This window comes from Pelophylax lessonae, assembly GCF_965119305.1.
Source record: "Pelophylax lessonae genome assembly, chromosome: 6".
In the NCBI taxonomy this organism is placed as follows: Eukaryota; Metazoa; Chordata; class Amphibia; order Anura; family Ranidae; genus Pelophylax; species Pelophylax lessonae.
Genome location: NC_138773.1, coordinates 32,635,433 through 32,652,782, shown reverse-complemented (window position 1 = coordinate 32,652,782; position 17,350 = coordinate 32,635,433). Strand labels below are relative to the sequence as shown.

At 47.2% G+C, this 17,350-nt stretch overlaps 1 protein-coding gene across 1 annotated transcript in view; it reads right to left on the bottom strand.

The window, feature by feature from the left end:
• The window catches only part of LOC309558518 (zymogen granule membrane protein 16-like), a gene marked incomplete at its 5' end in the record, with an annotated part of 322,172 nt that overhangs the window by 75,099 nt on the left and 229,723 nt on the right, over window positions 1–17,350 (bottom strand). The gene's annotated exons all lie outside the window — the stretch shown is intronic.

Below are 17,350 nucleotides of genomic sequence, written 5' to 3'. Positions count from 1 at the left end.
GGCCAAGTTGTCTTCAGGGCTGAGACTGAAGACAGCCAGCTATACCTCTGGTCAGGGGCAAAGATTTGCTCTAGGAAAGAGGAAGCTTTCCACCCTTGCACGTCTTGCACTATATGGAAGAAGCTGGCAGCCGCTGTCACCCTCACTGCCATCAGCACACCTGAGAAGCCAGATGCTGCGTTAACACCAGGTGAGCCTGGGGGGGAAGAGAGTGAGGAGGGGACAGACCTGGGGTCAAGCAAGTTCGGAGATGGATTTGAATTGCTAGAGGAGAAGGTTAGAGATTGGGATCCCCACAGCTACAGTTAGAAAGGTGTAGCCAGGAGCTGGCTGATATTGCCTGCTTATCAGGAGACATTCTGCAGCCTTGCTACAGTAAGACTGCTTCCCTCTAGTGCTCAGCTACAACTCTATGTCATCACATCCTGCGAGCAGAGTGATCAACACCAGGGAGAAAAGTAAAGCATCTTGGGAGCTGTAGTCCCAGGACTTAGGTTTCACACCCAGGCCGGACTGTAATGTACCAATCACTTGGAGTAGGAGAGGGGAATACTGGGAGAGGTAATATAAAGAATTTTCTGGGCCGGGATCGCTCTCTTGGGACCCTGGCCTGGATCTGCAAGCAAGTGACCCAGTGTCAGACTGTGCTGTGGCTGAGTTGCGGCCTGTGCTAGAGACAGTCATCGCATGTGTGTACAGAGGCATCCACTGCCAACTACTTCTGGTTGTACAGCAGCGGCCTGTAGGCCACTGGCACTCTCATCACATCTACGTCAGATCCAGCTGAGCCACGGTGTGGTGTGAGGTTGAGCACCATCCGTTGAGCCAAGACCCTGCGGGAGCTTACTGTGGAGCTCTCACTCCATTCTTTGATACCACCAGTCGCTGGAATCTGTGAGCCGGTGTTCCGTGAAAAAACCCTACCCATGAAAATTCCCTACCCTCGTCACTTCCTGTGCACCTACGTCATGGAACAGCTGAGCAGCGTACCAGTGCGCATGCTCACAGCTCCGGAGGGTAGGCAATTTTCACAGGGTAGGGTTTTTTAATGTTACACCGCATCAGCTGTTGCCGCGGGTACATTAAAACATCTCCGCTGCAACATGAAATCATCTCCGCACCTACTCCTGTCACTTCCCTGATCTCGGCTACTAAATGTAAAAGCGGCGGCGGGTCTATGAAAATATAAATCACGGAGCCGAGATCAGGGAAGTGACAGGAGTAGGTGCGGAGATGATTTCATGTTGCAGCGGAGATGTTTTAATGTACCCGCGGCAACAGCTGATGCGGTGTAACGTTAAAAAACACTACCCCATGAAAATTCCCTACCCTCCGCAGCTGTGAGCATGCGCACTGGTAAGCTGCTCAGCTGTTCCATGACGTAGGTCAACAGGAAGTGACGAGGGTAGGGAATTTTCACGAGGAAGGGTTTTTTAACGTTACACCGGCACTTGCCCATCTTCTTACAAAAAGGGACACTGCATGCAGACAACGTTGTCTTTCTCTTTGCCTACACATGTAGAGCTCTGTGCCATGCTTACTCCCTGCCAAGCAGCAACACTGTTCATTTGCTTTAGGATACCACAGGCACACTTTGCATCCCCTGGTTGTCAAGACACATCAGCCTAGTTAACTTAACTTTGCTCATCAGGGGACCTCCAGAATATCATCAAAGAGCTAGCTGAAGACTCAAGGCTTTCTTTACTTCAAAGGAACTAAACTTCCTTCCCCCCTACAAGGGACTAATACTTGTGGTGCCATAAAGGACCTACTTTCACCTAAGACTCTATTATTATATGAGCAGGTAAAGGACTTAAAGGTTAAACTGTTTGTGCTGAATTTAGTACAGTGTTATATATCTTTTCTGGATTTGTGGTGTTGAGGTACAGAAGGGAGTGGTCTAACATAAGTGTAGCACCCTCCTAGGTAGGTGCTAGGTAGGTAAAGCCTAGTGTCTCCATCTGCTTATCAGGGGAGCCTGATTTATAGTTTTTCCTGTTGCATGTATCCATGTTTGATTCATCTGGCCTGGGGGAGTGTCCCCACTATATCCAATAGGGGAGCCTGGTGGACAGAGGAGGAAACCCAGCCATTGACACACAGGGTTTTGTAAATATCCCAGTGGGTTGGCATAAACAGTGGTGCACCCTGGGATATGTTATAAAAGCCAAGGGAACATGTGACAGGGTGTCTTTGGGCGGGAAGCCATGTCCCAGAAGGAGGGTGACAGTTGTCTCTCCTGCTGCTGTGGATGGTGGTCAGAGGCAGTCGACCTTGTGAACCAGGAGTGTGGAGCTGAGCCAGGAGGTCCAGTGGAGCCTGACTAGTGGAGTTGGAGGCAGAGCAACCTTGGGAAAAACAGTGTCCATGAGTACGGGGAAGCTTGCCAGGGGTCTGCCTAGGAAGGGGACCACTCCAGTGGAGAGTCAGTGGACAGGTGTCAGCACACACAGCAAGTGAGAAAGGGGGTGCCAAGTTAGACCCTGAAGAGTAATTCAAACGGGAACACATTATCTTCACTTCAGTGGCAAAGGTGAAGCAGCAGCCTTGCCGCACACTACAGCTAGTTGTCCTCACAATTGTGCATAGTTCATAGTTGGAGTATCCCACTCATCCCTTCTCCTATCCCAGTTCCAAATAAAAACACAAAAAAAGAAAAACAACATCCCCTGGATTGATTATTGACTGAGCCAAGGACTTTCAATGCTAATTATCTGCTGTCAGTTTCTATGGGTAACCCAGGGTAATCCAGAAAGTGTAATTCTCAGTAGTCCTCTAGGGGGCAGTGCTACATAAGAAAGGGTCATTCCTCTGCCCTTCTTCTGCCTGTTCCCATAGGTTTTAACCTAAACAGAGTAATGATCTTGTGCGAATGTGTTCATTATATCCTGCAACCAGTTACTGTTTCCTTTTTGACTGCCTTCTACCTTCAGTATTATTTGTCATAGTAAAACTTTATTTGGTGACAAGTTTATGTTACTGGATCCTAATGCTTCTAATGCTTCAGTAAACAAAGTCCAATTGTTTCACTTGAGTTGTGTGTGTATAGCACCCTACAGGTAGGTGCTAGGTATATGCATAGTGGGCCTTGTCTGCCTAACAGCAGGGCTGTGATTTAGTTAGGGTGTCAGGGCTTCCAGATGTGCCTGCTGAAGGGAGGAGTATCCCCACTGTCTCCTGTGAGAGGCCAGGGGACATATCCCAGCTTGTAACTACCCCAGAAGGCAGATTATGCTGCAAAAGATTCTGGGAGTGGGTATAAGTTTGGGGGGGAAGTGCTTGGCACGGTGGCTTTGGCGGGAGCAGAGTCCCAGGATGGAGAGTGCGGCTGAGGAAAGCAGATGTCTCGGGGTGTCGCCTGAGAGTCCAGAGAGTGCTGAGTTGAGCTGAGGGGATCCGGTGTGCCGAGAACCTGCGGAGAGCGAGAGGGGTCCAGTCCCAGGAAAGCCTACACAGGTCGTGAGTACTGAGGATTGCTCCTGGGGGTCTGCCAGAGTTAAAGGGACCACTCCAGAAGAGGTTCTGGAATCCCGTGCCAGCTAGCTGAAAGGGGGTACCTAGGTTGAGGACCCTGAAGTTACAGAGGGGGGTGCATAGACAGTGAACCCGAAGAGTTCAAGATTAAAGGGGGCACCTGCTAATGGACCCTGAATTATACAGAGTGTGCCAGTTAGGATTTACAGCTTTACAGGATTCTACAACATATTACCTCAAGCCAGAGCAAGGCAGGAGGGTAGTATTCAGTGACTTGTTGCAGTATAACAGTGTCGGCTCTACCATTTCACAGTCCTGGATCTTCTGGACTACAAGTCGAGGATTCAGCACTTCTATTAAGTTACAGAGTGTTCTCAGAGTTAGTGAGCGTTCGCTGGCATCAAGGAAGCGCCAACAGGCATTTTTCAGGAACAAAGTCCCATGTGTATATACAGTAGTTGAAGCCAAAAGGAGTATCCCACTCATTCCCTTCTTCCATCCCCTTTATCCCTTACCCCTTTTATTGCTGATGACACCAAGCTATGCAGTGAAATGACGTCTTTACAGGATGTCCCCAACTTACAAATTGATCTCATTGCAATTGATCTCAATGCACTGTTTAATTGGGCAACTATGTGGCAAATGAGGTTTAATGAGGATAAATGTAAAGTTATGCACTTAGGGGCTAAAAATGTGCATATTTCAAGCACACTAGGAGGAGAATAGCTGGGGGAGTCAATGGCAGAGAAGGATCTGGGTGTTCTGGGTATGATCACCATGTATAAATACATAAGTGGTCTATATAGTGAACTTATGGCACTTTTCCACTGCAAATACCGGCTCGGCTCTACTCGGCCCTGCTTGACCCTGCTTGGCCCAGTTTGCTTTTCCACTGCTGGTACCACATGGTACGGTGTTGGAACGGTTCGGTATGGTTTGCTTTTCCACTAAAGTAGTACTAAAGTTAAATGGGTGGGATAACAACGATTCTCTGACCAATCAGGGGCTAGTAGTGACTGCATGCAAAGGATTGTGGGATATGGTACCGGTATGGTACCTCTTGGAACCACAATCGAGGTGGTACTGTTTAGAGAGCCGTACTGTTTGGTTCCATGCAGTGGAAAAGCGTCGCCGTACCGTAACGAACCGTTCCTACACCGTACCATGCGGTACCAGCAGTGGAAAAGCAAACTGGGCCAAGCAGGGCCGAGTAGAGCAGAGCCGGTACTTGCAGTGGAAAAGTGCCATAAGTTCACTATATAGACCACTTATGTATTTATACACGGTGATCATACCCAGAACACCCAGATCCTTCTCTGCCATTGACTCCCCCAGCTATTCTCCTCCTAGTGTGCTTGAAATATGCACATTTTTAGCCCCCAAGTGCATAACTTTACATTTATCCTCATTAAACCTCATTTGCCACATAGTTGCCCAATTAAACAGTGCATTGAGATCAATTTGTAAGTTGGGGACATCCTGTAAAGACGTCATTTCACTGCATAGCTTGGTGTCATCAGCAATAAAAGGGGTAAGGGATAAAGGGAATGGAAGATATCTTACCCGCTATTGAGTGGGTAAAGATTTTTTAAATGGCCCGCTCCTCACAAATTCATATATTTAGTTTTGAGTGATTTGTGGCATGACATACTAGATTCTTATAGGGTGAAATCTCCCCACCAGAATCCCCAGTCTTGTCCATCCATCATGGCCTTAACAATGTCAAATGATGGTGTCCCCCTCTCCCCAATTAATTCTCTATTAAATATAAGAGCTAGAGACTGCAGACATAGTACAGGCTACAGAGTGAAGACATAGTACATTAGGTGGTCAGAGACTGCAGACATTGTACAAGAGGTGGTCAGAGATTGCAGACATGATACAGGAGATGGTCAGAGACTGCAGACATAAAACCATGGCCTCAATAATGTCAAATTATGGTGTTACACTCCTCCCCCCCCCCAATGGATATTCTATTAAATGTAATAGCCAAGTAACTGGGGAGTCCACCTATAAAGAGCCACACCTTTGGTCCAGTGGAAGGGGCAGAGACACAAATCAAGGGGGTGAAAATCTCATTACCAAGGTCTCCAAATTATAATGGTGCTGAATCAGCTCTTTAGTGGTGCCCATCTAATGCCCAACTCCAAGAACTAGGCAAAATCTACTCTTTCAGTGTAGGGGTGCATGAATAGGATGTACCCCATTCCTCGCTTCATCAGGGTCCCTCCAGAGGTGCTGCTAGTCCTGCTAAGCCTCCCCTCTAAGGCTCTCTTGGCCGTGGTCAGACTCCTGCCTCCTTCATGTACAATACAATGTTTATAGCCCTTCATTGTATGTGATGACTCTGAGGGACCTCCCCCAGCCCTGAGCACCAGAAGAAGAAGAGCACCAGAGCTAAACAAAGCAGGGGTAAGGAAAGTAATACATCCTCTGCAGCCCTTCTCCCCCCCCCCCCCATCAGTGGAGCAGTTTGTGATTGCTTTGGGTTGTTCTGGACTTCACTGGATGCAGGTTTGATTGCTTCCCCTTGTCTTCTGGAAGAGTCTAGAACATAGTGGGCTGGGTAAAGCAAATCAGCAGCCTGAATATTTATGTTATTTCAGCCAATTACTGTGGGAGGGTGCCAATCTAGGTGGCTGGGAAGTATATAAGTAGTCTGAGGTCTGGGGCAGCCTTGTTCTTTTCCAGGAGGAGAAGTTCCCAACCTGAAGGGCTGCTGTCTTTTTAGGCAACCCAGCTGATTTTCTACATATGCTCACCCCAGCTATGCCGGAGCATGGGAACCTATTTCCTGAGAATCTCTGGAACTAATCAAGGGATATCACCTGGAGTCTGGTCTCATTGGTGTATGTCTGGCTGATATTGGAAGGAGGCATCCAAGTATCCAGGGACATTGTGAGTAAAGACCCAAGTCTAGGATCCTGGTGACTGTTGCTGTTACTATCCCTTGTGCATCGGTGCTAATTCTTGCTTAACTAGGGCAATCCTTATAGTGTCTCAAAGTTGCTCATTCCCTTAGCTGCTATTAGGGACTGGGCAAAGAAGCTTTGACAAAGTAGAGAGTGTTCTCTTATTGCTGAACAGTGTTACTGGAGTATCCCACAGCTCCCTTCACCCCATCCAAGTTTCTACAGTAACACATCTCAAAAAGACAAACCCCTAGACTGTTCATTGAGGCAGAAAAAGTGACTGTTGCTGTGTACCTGGCTGCTGCTGCACTAACCTAGGAAAAGAACCTGGAGCAAATCAGCAGGCCCTTTCAGGGTCGTGCGCTGCATGTGGAGGCTAGACCGGGATTTCTCTTTAGTGTATTCAGCCATTGCTACCGACAACCACTGAGAGGATTGGAGTTTGGGATGTTCTGTGGACTGTCCAGTGTATGTGAATACAGAAGAGGATTGCTGCAACAGTGTGTTATAGTGTCAATGTTATTTTGTTAGAGAGAATAGCTGCCAGAAGGGTGCATTTTCTAGTAGACTGTAAAGAGTTTGGGTGGGTGGAAATTCTCTGGAGTCAAAGAGACTAGAGGAAGAGGGGTGGAGTTCAGAGCTGCATGGGTAGAGTGCAGACATGGTAGAAGGAGCGTTCAACGTGTGGGCAACACGTGAGAGCACCAAGATGGTGGTGCACATCTGATTTTTCGGTTACCGGATCGTGACAAGTGATAATGCTCGGAGGTATCCAGACTGGCTGGGGGAGCTGCAAGAGGAGTTGCTCACTGATAGAGGAGTCTGTGGGCTGTGCAGATAGGTAATTGCTAAAAAAAAGGCATGGAACTGCTGTGATCACTGTTATCACCAGGTTAATTGGCACAGCAGTTTCTGCACTGAAATGTCAGAACTCTCTAGGCAAGCTGCAACAGGGCGAGAGGCTGTCAGCAAGTCTATCGGCACTTAGCACGGAAAGGCCTGAGTTGTCTTCTGGGCCGGGACTGAAGACAGCCAGCTATACAGTACCTCTGGTCAGGGGCAAAGATTTGCTCTAGTGAAGATGAAGCTTTCCACCCTTGCAAGCTGCAGAGACACAACGTCCCGCACTATATTAGAGAAGCTCGCAGCCACTGTCATCCTCACTGCCATCAGCATCCCTGAGAAGCCAAATGCTGCGTTAACACCAGGTGAGTGTCAGGTCACCTGTGGCAAGGTGACAACTGCACCCTGTTGGAGGCAGGGGTGCAGCGCAAGGTAGTGAACCCGATAGCAGACTGCTGCGGATGGACTGGAACATGAGCGCAAGATTCCCCAGGGCGCAGACTCTAAGACCCAGCAGGTGTTCACCAGAGCCTCTAGTGGGGAGGATGGACTTGGCTGCAGCTGGGCCCAGGTCGCGGCCCCTGGGGTCCCCCGGATCACGCTCCGTAGGGAGAGAAGAGAAGCAGCCACTCAGGACACACGGAATGGTGATGGGTAAGCCGAGGTCGGGGTAACAGGCAGACAAGGGTAACCAAGGGACAGGCCAAAAGGTCAGGGTAACAGGCAAACAGGAATAGTCAGAGACAAGCCAAAGTCGGTACACAGAAAAGTAGATCAAGCACACGGCAAACAGGAAACAAACACTGTTGAACAGCAAAGCAGACCTGCAGTGCACTGGTTAATATAGACTTCCTGTGATGACCTGGGGTGGAGCAGGAACAGGAAGGAGAGGTGATAAAAAGGAACCAGAAGTGGAGTCTGACCTCTAATACAGACATGAAGGAACAGGTAAGCTTGCCAAACACTATAGCAAGTCTATGACAATGAGCTTGGGGGGGGGGGGGGAGTGAGGAGGGGACAGACCTGGTGTCACCCAAGTTCGGGATGGATTTGAATTGCTAGAGGAGGAGGTTGGAGATTGGGATCCCTCAGGAGATTCCAAACAGGAATGGGATTGGTGAGTGCCCAAACTGAAGAGCGTCCAGTATCAAAAGTGACTGAAAGGGTGATTGACCCTGAGTCCACAAAGGAAGCGGACTCAGTTACCCAGCTACTGGAGTGTGCCCCACAGCTACAGTTAGAAAAGTGTAGTCAGGAGCTGGCTGATATCGCCTGCTTATCAGGAGACACTCTGCAGCATTGCTACAGTAAGACTGCTTCCCCCTAGTGCTAAACTAAAACTCTATCATCATATCCTGCCAGCAGAGTGATTAACACCAGGGAGAAAAGCAAAGCATCTTGGGAGCTGTAGTCCCAGGATTTAGGTTTCACACCCAGGCCGGACTGTAATGGACTACAAGTACCAGTCACAACAAAATATAAAACTGTTTCCAGGGATACAGAGAAACCGTTCAACCCTAGATTGTTGGGGAATGGTACTTCCTAAAGATGTATACACCATGCGGTCAAATACCGACCGGGGAGCCTAAGCAACCAAACATTATAGAACATACAAAAGAAAACAAAGGTACCGAGGAGGTCATCCTTGCAAAAGGTTGCAAAACAAGGCTCAACACTGGTTTTAAATGCAAAAAAACTATTTTATTAATGAAGACTGATTGGCAAACAATTATCAGTTACTAAAAATCCACAGCAGACTGAGGAAAACCTGTGGAATCGTGGCTACAAATAAAACCACATTCACTCACACTCACACATAAACGGCCCCCGACCACCCCACCCTGCACCTCATAAACAACCGCCCTTCAGGCATCCTAATCAAATGCTATTGCATGTCATATGTAAATATACAGTTAGAATGACATTATAGGCATGCATTACTAAATTGATGCAGGACAGTCAATACTCATGGCCATAGTATTCTCTGACTTGTAAACCTTGAGACTTTAGAGCAAAACTCCTTTCCCAGGAAAACTGGATAAACTGGAAAGAATAATGATAGTTTTACAAGCAATAGTCCAGACAATATAAGATAAATCCAGTATACCGTGAACTGTCAGTGAACAATGTCCATACACTTTATGAAGATGGATTCAAACAGGGAGACGTTTTCATAGTTACATAGTAGTTGAGGTTGAATAAAGACAATAATCCATCCAGTTCAACCTGTGTAGGTGTGTATGGCCGTAATCATCTCTCATACCCCTGAATGTTCTGATTCTTGAGATGTACGTCCAAGAGTCTTTTGAAAGCAACCGTACTTCCCGTAGAAACCACCTCTTGTGGTAGAGAATTCCACAATCGTGTAGCCCTAACAGTAAAGAACCCCCTGCGTTGCCTGAGGTTAAAACACTTCTCCTCTACTCGCATTGTATGCCCTCGAGTCCTCATGCAATCCTTTCGACTGAATAGCTTTTTTTCTATGCTGAGATCACCATTGAGGTATTTATAAATTGCTATCATGTCCCCTCTCAGGCGTCTCTTCTCCAGGGAGAATAAATGAAGCAATTGGAGACTCTCTTCATAATTAAGGTCCTCCAATCCCCTAATTAGTTTAGTTGCCCTTCTCTGAACTCTCTCCAGCTCCAACACATCCCTCCTGAGGACTGGTGACCAGAACTGGACAGAATACTCCAGATGTGGTCGGACCAGAGGAATTTAGATGTATCAAAGTTATGGTCAAATAATGGCATCGTGCAGTCCAAAATACGTCCACTCTTCCTCACAGAGTGCACTGAAATATAAGTGGGGCCAATCACCTTAAACTGCATAGTCCAGTATAAGTCCACTCTCCCTTAAACAGTGCACTGTTTGATCAATGAGGTCGGATAGCGGCAAGCTTATGGACTCTGAGGTCCTAGGACAGTCTCTACTCAATTCGGTATGGACAGTGTCACCGTGGGATAGGGAAAGCATTCATAGCATTTGGGACATAATCCATTAAGAAGAAGCCATTTGGGCCTGAATTCCTTCTTAGCCGCCCACTTCAGGTCCAGAATGCTCTGTCACCGATTATGAATAGAGAGTCCGCCGTGTTCTTTCATAACCCTTATATGGGTCTATTGGCAGATAGGAGCTCGCTATCACTGCTACCGTGCTGGCTGCACTGTCTGCCATATCATGTCGATAACACGTGATGCCTCGGAGTCTGGAAGAGTGTGCGGAGGTGGTCAGATGAATGGCGTGAGGCACAGGGTGGCTTGACGGGCCCAACTCGTGATAATGTCAAGTAACAGTCACCTGGATTAGTAGAGAGGAATACAGTCTTTGCTGGGCTGGAGATGCTCTCTTGGGACCCTGGCCTGGATCTGCAAGCAAGTGACTCAGTGTCAGACTGTGCTGTGGCTGAGTCGCGGCCTGTGCTAGAGAGAGACATGTGTAAAGAGGCATCCACTGCCAGCTACTTCTGGTTGTCCAGCGGCAGCCTGGAGACCACTCTCATCACATCCATGCCAGATCCAGCTGAGCGGTGCGACATGAGGTCAAGCGCCATCCCATGAGCCAAGACCCTGCACGAACTTTCTGTAGAGCTCTCACTCCATTCTTCAATATCACCAGTCCCTGGGATCTGTGAGCCGACACTTGCCTATCTTTTTACAAAAAGGGACTTCATGCAGACAACGTTCTCTTTCTCATTGCCTACGCCTGTAGAGCTCTGTGTCACACTTACTCCCTGCCAAGCAGAGACAGTGTTCATTTGCTTCAGGATACCACAGGCACACTTTGCATCCCATGGTTATCAAGACACATCAGCCTAGTTGACTTCACTTTGCTCAATAGGGGACCTCCAGAATATCACCAAAGAGCTAGCTGAAGACTCAAGGCTTTCTTTCCTTCAAAGCGACTACACTTGCTTTACCCCCTACAAGGGACTAATACTCATGGTGCCATCAAGGCCCTACTTTCACCTAAGACTCTATTATTATATGAGCGGGTAAAAGACTTAAAGGTTAAACTGTTTGTGCTGAATTAAGTACAGTGCTATACAGTGGCGGCTGGTGCTCAAAATGTTTTTTTTGGGGGGGGGGGGGGCGCAAACAGAAAAATTTAATAGGCATTGCTTTGCGGCAAAAAACGCTGTAAAAAATTGCGTGACTTTGAGGTCGCAAAAGTGTGAAAGGGGCCTTCAGTAATTAAGGTATAGTATGCCCCCTTTCAATGCAGAGAGACCAGTGTGCCCCCTTTCAATGCACAGTGACCAGCGCGCCCCCTTTTAATGCACAGTAACCAGCGTGCCCCCTTTCAATGCACAGTGACCAGCGTGCCCCCTTTCAATGCAGAGTGACCAGCGTGCCCCCTTTCAATGCACAGTGACCAGCGTGCCCCCTTTCAATGCACAGTGACCAGTGTACATGCCCCCTTCAATGCAGAGATCAGCGTACATGCCCCCAATGCAGAGACCAGCATACATGCCCCCTTCAATGCAGTGACCAGCATACCATTCCCCCAATGCAGAGATCAGCGTACATGCCCCTAATGCAGTGACCAGCATACATGCCCCCAATGCAGTGACCAGCGTACATGCCCCCAATGCAGTGACCAGCATACCATTCCCCCAATGCAGTGACCAGCGTACATGCCCCCAATGCAGTGACCAGCGTACATGCCCCCAATGCAGTGACCAGCATACATGCCCCCAATGCAGAGATCAGCGTGCGTGCCCCCTTCAATGCAGTGACCAGCATACATGCCCCCAATGCAGCGACCAGCGTACATGCCCCAAATGCAGTGACCAGCATACCTGCCCCCAATGCAGTGACCAGCATACATGCCCCCAATGCAGAGATCAGCGTGCGTGCCCCCAATGCAGAGACCAGCATACATGCCCCCAAGGCAGAGATCAGCGTGCGTGCCCCCAATGTAGTGACCAGCATACATGCCCCCAATACAGAGATCAGCGTGCGTGCCCCCAATGTAGTGACCAGTATACATGCCCCCAATGTAGTGACCAGCATACATGCCCCCAATGCAGAGTTCAGCGTGCGTGCCCCCTTCAATGCAATGAACAGCGTACACATGCCCCCAATGCAGAGTTCAGCGTGCGTGCCCCCTTCAATGCAATGAACAGCGTACACATGCCCAGGGTCAGGATGTCCTGAATGATGATTGGTCCAGGCTGGAGTCTGGACCAATCACAGCCAGGACATCACAAAAGTGGGGAGTGTCGGGGCGCATTGCTCTGCGCCCCGGTGACCCCCCCAGAAGGCCGCCAATCGGCGCCTCTGCCTGCTGCAGGTGGGGTGGAACCCCCCCCCCCCCCCATAGCCACCACTAAGTCCGGCGCCCCTAGTGGGCTAAAAATTGATTTTTTTTTTAACTTTTTTTTTCTTTTTTTAATCGTTTTTTTTCTTTCTTTTTTTTTGGGGGGGCGCCCATGCGCCCCCTATATATAGGCCGCCACTGGTGTTATATATCTTTTCTGGATCTGTGGTGTTGAGGTACAGAAGGGAATGCTCTGGCATAAGAAAGGGTCCTTCCTCTGCTCTTCTTCTGCCTGTTCCCCCATATGTTTTAACTTAAACAGAGTATTGATCTTGTGTAAACGTTCATTATATTCTGCAACCAGTTACTGTTTCCTTTTTGACTGCCTTTTACCTTCAGTATTATTTGTCATAGTAAAACTTTATTAAGTGACAAGTTTATGTTACTGGATCCTAATGCTTCTAATGCTTCAGTAAACAAAGTCCAATTGTTTCACTTGAATTGTGTGTGTTTCTAATTGTCTTGGTCACTACCAAAATGTCTGAACCCAGGGTGTCGGAGGACTTGCAAGGTTGGGGCAACCAGAGAGGTATATAATACATATCATAATTTTTCCGCACTCAACTATATAAAAATCTTTTGGTTGAGCGGCTTTTGGGAAAGGGAAAAATTAGGAAAAGACTAAATGTAGATGTATTACTATTTGAAGAAGAAATAAGCAGTTTTTTAAAATCAGTATTGAAACCCCTTTTGTTTTAGCAAGTGATTGCTTGCGTAGTAAAATAGGGTATAGAAACGGTTTGTGAGTTTGGGGATTTTATCTGTGAGAAAGTGTATTTCCTGGAGAAACACCATGTCTGCCTTTAAAATGGTTGTAAACCCACTTTGTTGACATTTACCTATAGGTAAGCCTATATTAAGGCTTACCTATAGGTGCTATAAAAATCCAACCTCACTGAGCTCAAGCTGTTTTGCAAGGAGGAATGGGCAACAATTTCAGTCTCTCAATGTGCAAAACTGATAGAGACATACCCCAAGCGACTTACAGCTGTAATCGCAGCAAAAGGTGGCGCTACAAAGTATTAACTTAAGGGGGCTGAATAATTTTGCACAACCAATTTTTCAGTTTTTTTATTTGTTAACAAAGTTTGAAATATCCAATAAATTTCGTTCCACTTCATGATTGTGTCCCACTTGTTGATTCTTCACAAAAAATTAGTTTTATATCTTTATGTTTGAAGCCTGAAATGTGGCAAAAGGTCACAAAGTTCAAGGGGGCCGAATACTTTCGCAAGGCACTGTATATATATATATTTTTTTTTTTTTGATGTCGGATATTTTTCATTTTTATGATCTGTAATATTTATTTAGCATTGCATGAATTGTATTAGTTAGGTCATTTATTTATAATTAGATTATACTTACTGTATCAATTTGCACCACTGCACTTTATTTTTGTATGGCAACACACGACACTTTATTCATATATAATCACAGGTTACGTCACTATATCCACTTTTTTGCACATATGATACTTTATTTCTAGGCAGCGCCACCATTCTTTCCTCCTCTTTCCAAAACACTAAAGTTAGCCCAATTTTCTGTGAAGGATGATGTTAGGCCAAGTAAATAGATATCTAACATGTCACGCTTTAAAATCACGCACACTTGTGGAATGACGCTAGTTACAGAGGAGCTAGAATTGTTGCTCTCACTTTAATGTTTGCAGCGATACCTCACGTGTGGATTGAACGCCATTTACATATGTGGGAGCGATGTACGTATGCATTCTGCACGCGGAGACGAGGGCACTTTCAATTTTTTGTTTATTGGTTATTTTATTTGTACACTTTCCCCTTTCATTTTTTATTTTTATTTTTTATTTTTTTATCACTTTTATTCTTATTACAAGGAATGTAAACATCCCTTGTAATAGGAATAGTGAATGACAGGTCCTCTTTATGGGGGGATCTGGGGTCAATAAGACCTCAGATCTCTCCTACAGTCTGGAAAACCTGAAAAAACAAACAAACAAAAAAAAAAGATTCCAGCCAAGATCATTCACTGCAGTATTGACAACTGTCAGGTTATGATGTCACATCCGGGCCTCTAAAAGTTATAGAGACTGCCCTTTGACTATCTGCTCCTTATGGTGTACTTCTGCCGGCGGTGGATTCCTTCTCCGGCTCGCTGATCGCAGGGGCGAGCCGGTAGAAGCACCGGAGGGCGGCGGGATGTCCCCTCCCACTGCCTATCAGAACAATCAAGCGGCTGAACAGCCACTATGATTGTTCTTATGGTGAAGTAAGTCACTGGCTAAAAAAATAGTATTTAGGAAGATTTAAAAGATGGTTGAGCGTAACTCTGTTATGAAGGAGACCAAGGAGGTGAGGAAAAGAGGGAGATGGGGGGGAGGAAGGAGCGAAGGAGGGAGGGAGAGTGAAAGAGAGAGTAGGTGGGGGGAAAAGAGAATGAAGAGGGAGGGTAGGGCAGGTGGGGGAGGTAGGGAGGGTGGGAGATTAGGGTATAGGAAAAGGAAATATAAACCTGCGGTAGATGTAGAAGACCAGCTACTTTACCCTAAAAGGTATGGTTGGGTCCGGTATAGGTCAACAGGAGCAATTAAGTTTCTGTTGTGTGGAGGAATGGGAGGTGTTGATGTGTAAAGGTTTAATGCCTCTAGGCCACAGTAGGTTAGTATTAGTCTCTAACAGAGTGGGATAAGAGCCTGTAGTCTTAACACAGGAGAGAATAACTACGGAGAATTAGTTAGGGAACTCTATTACGTCAAAAACATTGTGCTAGATGTATATAATAAAATAGATAAAGGTTGGGCGTCCAAAGTACCTAAGAAGCTTTAGTAAAGCTGTCTATTTGAACCAGTAGAGTATCCTTGCAAGGAAATGCTAGACATTTGAATGGTAAGAGAACAATTTTGTCATAAAACAGATAAACACGACAAGTAAACATGTCAAGTAAACATAACAGACTGTCAGATTGGATGGAGAGTGTCTGTGAACAGCAATTTTCAAGTCTTGCCACAGATTCTCAATTGGATTTCGGTCTGGACTTTGATTGGGCCATTCTAACCCATGAATATGCTTTGATCTAAACCATTCCATTGTAGCTCTGGCTGTATGTTTCGGGTTGTTGTCCTGCTGGAAGGTGAACCTGCGCCCCAGTCTCAAGTCTTTTGCAGATTCTGACAGGTTTTCTTTTAAGATTGCTCTTTGTTTTGCTCCATCCATCTTCCCATCAACTCTGACTAGCTTCCCTGTCCCTGCTGCCACCACCATGTTTCATGGTGGGGATGGTGTGTTCAGGGTGATGTGCAGTGTTAGTTTTCCACCACTCTTAGCGTTTTGCTTTTAGGCCAAAACTTTTGATTTTGGTCTCATCTGACCAGAGAACCTTCTTCCACATGTTTGCTGTGTCCCCCCCCCCCCCCACATGGCTTCTCACAAACTGCAAACGGGACTTCTTATGGCTTTCTTTCAGCAATGGCTTTCTTCTTGTAACTCTTCAATAAAGGCCAGATTTGTGGCGAGCACGACTAATAGTTGTCCTCAGGGCCAGTACTAGACTATTTTGCGCCCTAGGCAAGACCAGCTACTTGTGCCCCCCCCCCCCCCCCCAAAAAAAAAATACATTTTTAAAATACAGTCACTGCACTATGGGTGAGCAGGGTTTTAGGTAGAAATGCACCTGCATCTGTGGTGTCACTGGAAAAAAGACTGTCCCCGCATCCTTGGTGTCACTGAAATAAAAAAATTCCCTGCATTGGTGGTTTCACTGGAAGGACAAATGTCCTTGTGTCCGTGTTGTCACTGGAAAAAAAAAAATTTCCCTGCGTCCATCATATATGATGTGCACCAGTAAATTTAAGGGGCTTTGGTGGTAGGAAGCTGGCATTGGGGTACAGGGGGGATGAAGATGACAGGGGTGGGATGGTAGGAAGATGACAGGGAGGGACGGGGGATGGGGTGAAGATGACAGGGGGTGGGATGGTAGGAAGATGACAGTGGGGTACAGGGGGGGGTGAAGATGACATGGGGTGGGATGGTAGGAAGATTACATACTCCCCCCCCATCTCCATACACCCCCCAATCTCCACACATCCCCCCATCTCCATACACCCCTCCAGCTCCATACACCCCCCCTCTCCAAACATCCCACCCCCTCTCAATACACCCCCCAGTTCGCTCTCTATTTACCCTCCAGCAAGTTAGTATTGGATGTTAAAATCACAGACCTCAGATCAGAGCGGCGCTGTTGCAGAGAGTGGTGAGCTGCTCCCGCCTCCTCTGTGTACAGAAAACACAGGAAGGGGGAGGGTCGGGTTCAGTGCTTTCCGCTCTCTGCACTGACACAGGCAGGCTGCAGCCAGGGAGAGAGACTGGCTGCCATGTGTCACTTGCGTTGTGCGGGAACCAAGCCGCCCGCACCGCCGCAAGCATTGCGGTACTCAGCCCTGATTCGCTGGGGACAATCCCAGCGAATCAGGGACACTTGAGAGGTAAGGCTGCGCCCTATGCGACTGCCTGTTTCGCCTAGTGGGAGCTCCGGCCCTGGTTGTCCTGTAGACAGATTCTCCCACCTGAGCTGTGGATCTCTGGAGCTCCTCCAGAGTTACCATGGGCCTCTTGGCTGCTTCTCTGATGAATGCTCTCCTTGCCCGGTCTGTCAGTTTAGGTGGACAGCCATGTCTTGGTAGGTTTGCAGATGTGCCATACTCTTTCCATTTTCGGATGATGGAGTGAACAGTACTCCGTGAGATGTTCAAAGCTTGGGATATTTTTTTTTATAACCTAACCCTGCTTAAAACTCCCCCACAACTTTATCCCTGACCTGTCTAGTGT